This window comes from Petaurus breviceps, unplaced genomic scaffold (assembly GCF_028583685.1).
Source record: "Petaurus breviceps papuanus isolate PSGF00001 unplaced genomic scaffold, PetGlider_PUasm1.0 90977, whole genome shotgun sequence".
Taxonomy (NCBI): Eukaryota; Metazoa; Chordata; class Mammalia; order Diprotodontia; family Petauridae; genus Petaurus; species Petaurus breviceps.
Window position 1 is genome coordinate 38,665,657 of NW_027187391.1, and position 3,587 is coordinate 38,669,243.

At 40.2% G+C, this 3,587-nt stretch overlaps 1 pseudogene; it reads right to left on the reverse strand.

The window, feature by feature from the left end:
• Positions 1-641: 641 nt before the first annotated feature.
• On the reverse strand, positions 642-1,673 carry LOC138153263 (heterogeneous nuclear ribonucleoprotein D-like pseudogene; annotated as a pseudogene).
• Positions 1,674-3,587: the final 1,914 nt, after the last annotated feature.

Genomic DNA, 3,587 nt, shown 5'->3' on the forward strand with positions numbered 1-3,587 from the left:
AAATCAGATTTCTGTACATTTAAATTTTCCCTACTATCAAGCGATTTATATCATACTGCAGATAAGTGATCCAAGTATATACATAATATGAAATAAAAATATGAAAAGGTAGAGGGATAATGACTAGGGGAGAGAGATTTCCAGAAAGGCCTGGTAAAAGAAGCAGTACCTGAGCTATGCTTTACCAGGAGCTAGGGATTCTTCAAGATAGGGTGAGTGAGAAGTGTATTCCTAATGTAAAGTGCCATTTTACAAAGGAAGGGAAGCAAAAGATGTAACCTTGTTGATAGAGAACAGGTAGTAGACACATTCGAGGAGAACAGATGAATGAACCTGGATTCCATTATCATCTATATGCAAATGATTCCCAGATTTATTTATCAATTTCTGACTCCATTCTTCACCTCCAGTCTCACATTTGCAACTGACTTAGGGGCATCTAGACCTGGATATTGAGTAGACATCTTAAGCACAAATGCTAAACTGTACTGGTCTTTCTCCCCAAACCCTCCCCACTTTGGAACTTCCCTATTACTGCTGAGAATACCACCATACACACACACACACACACACACACACACACACACTAATTCTGGAATCCTTCAATTCTGGATTAGAAAAAACATCTCTTATGCTTTCCCTTCTTTTTTTAACAATCACAACTAATTTATTTTTGAGAATCAATTAACATGAAATTATACAAATAAAATTTGTATAAACACAAATCCACACTTTGTCATAACACAGATGGCAAAGGACAAAAGCAAAAACAAGAAAACTAAATTGGCCGCTATATACAATTGGACACAGTTGTGTCATGTACACTAAAAGTCTTTCACAAAATAGTCATCTCAGATCAATAGAAGACCACTCTCCATTCAATGTCGTCATCCTGCAAGATAGACTGCTGTAGCATCCACACCTGTTTTCTCCATGTCCTCCTTTAATATGGCTGGTAATTGTTTTGGTGATTACCACCCCCTCGGGATGCTTTGCCATACGTGCTTTGTTGACCTCGGCCACGACCCCTAGTCCCACCTCGGCCGCCGGCCGCAGCGCCCCTCCCTCCTTTCTGTTGCTGCTGCTGCTGCCTGTATACCTCTTTGGGCTGGGCAACTTTGATTTCACACTTCCCAGAACCAATCTGGTGATATCTGTTCTCTAACAATTTCTTTACTGGCTCCTCGTCTGTGTACGTGATAAAACAAAATCCTCTTCTCTCGTTAGTCTTCGTGTCCGTGGGAAGCTCGATGTTCTCGATCTCTCCGAACGCCCCGAAGTCCTCCTTGATCTGCAGCTCCGACGTGTCCGGGCTCAGGCCGCCCACGAACACCTTCTTGGGCGGCTCCTTGCCCTTCAGCGCCTTGGCCCGCTTCGGGTCTATCAACTTGCCGTCCAGCTTGTGCTCCTTGAGCTCCAGTACCTTGTCCACGCTGGCCGCGTCTTTGAAGAGCACGAAGCCGAAGCCCCGCGATCGGCCCGTGACCTGGTCCGTCTTGATCGTGCAGTCCACCACCTCTCCGAAGCGGGACAGGTTCTCGGTCAGGTCTTTCTTGCTCGTGTCCCAGCTCAGCCCTCCGATAAACATCTTACCGTCGTCCTGCTGGTTCTTGCTGGCGTTGATCTTGGAGCCCTCGGCGACCTCCTCCATGTTGCTGTGCTCATTCACGTCGGTGGGGCTGTCGGCCGGGGGCAGGCAGTGCGGAGAGGCAGTCGCAGCGGCGCGTTGGATGGAGCCCGATTTAAAATGGCGGTGGAAGAGGTATGCTTTCCCTTCTTTCCTCTGACATGGCTACCACCCTGGTTCAGGGCCTCAGCACCTTCTGCCTAGACTATTTCAATAGCATTGTGATTGACCTCACTGACTGAAGTCTCTTCTCACTCCAGGTCATTTTCCTTTCAGCTGCCTTAAATGGAGGTCTGACCATGTCAATTTATTACTCAGTAAACTCCACATCTCCCCATTACCTCCAGATTATAAAATTCTCTGTTTGACATTAAAATCCCTTTAAAACCCTCGTGATTTTCTTCCCTTCCAATTCTTCTTAAACTTTACTTTTCATGAGGACATTGTTATACAGTGGACTGGTGGCTATCTTGCTGTTCCTTACTTAAGACACTCTATCTTCCAAATCTAAGCATTTTCATTGATCCTCATCATTGCTTCTTAGTTTCTCCGGCACACTTCCAGCTAAGAGACAGAGAGAGAAAGAGAGGGGCAGAGAGAGACAGACAGACAGACAGAGATACAGAGAGAGACAGAGACAGAGAGATAGAGAGAGACAGAGAGACAGAGAAAGAGACAGAGACAAAGAGAGAGAAAGACACAGAGAAAGAGACTGACTGAGCCATAGCTATTGAAATACTCTCTTAAGAAAGGTGTTAGAACAAAAACAATAAATGATCCTACACGTTAAAATATATGCAAATAAGTTTGTAATGAAAGATTCAACTGTTCTTTGGTTACATTAAATAAATTCCCAACTTGTATTATTAGAGGAAATGAAGCATATCTTGAAACTAGGGGAAAAAAAACTGAGTGCAACTCCTAGCTTAGATACAAATTGTATGATTGTAAACAAGTCACTTAACTACTCAGTTCTTTGGGAAGCGTTAAAAGGCAGATTCAAAGATTTATCTGAATGTATTTGAACTCTAGCTGTGAACAAAGTGGTCACTCAGGTTCCTTTTTCCCTAGTATTTTGATTCTTCAATCGTTTTATTATTTATTATGTATTCATACAGGTGTGTGTATATGCTTTTCTGACAATTTATCCTGACATGTTTTCCTCTAAATGTATCTATCTTCCGCCTCTCTTAAAAAAACAAATGCATATGAAGGATAAGTACTTAGGCCTTTGTCTCTTCCTGATACATGAAAAACAAATCAAATAGGGAAGGACTAAATCTAGACCTTTGGTCCACATGATCAGAGCAAATTCAATGTACTTGAAGCCATTTTACTAGGTAAATTCCAATTTCTTTTTTTGACAACCTAGCTTTACTTGAATTATATTAATTCATTACAAACTTCACTCTAACAAAACATAATTCTTTTTCTACTTAAGGCTTAGTATTCATTTGAGTTGGATAGAAATGAATGTCATCTTGTAGTTCTCCAAATCCTGAAAACACTTGTTAAAACACAATGGCAACAGGAGGTTAATCTGAACCAGTTTGCAAACTCCTGTATGTGGTTACAAAGATAACAATATATGTTTGAACCGAATTAATTATAACAATAATATACTTCTGATATTAAAATATCCTGGTTTTATTATCAATGATATTTTTTATAAAAGTTAGATCAAGAGCCTTGATTAGTTGTCCATAGCTTGGTAGGAAAAAATAATTTAATCATTAGATTTCAATATTCATAGATTTATCTTATGGATAAATCAAGAAATGCTTCTATAAAGACTAATGAAATTCTGTCTGACATCCATCAGAATTCATCAACCAATTACATATTATTGATCTTAGCCAAAATTATATAATGTTTTCTTTGAAAAATACTAAACTAGACAACTGAGTAGTAAGATCATTGAAAGTATGAGAAAAATATAACATTGATAATCTTCCTCCCA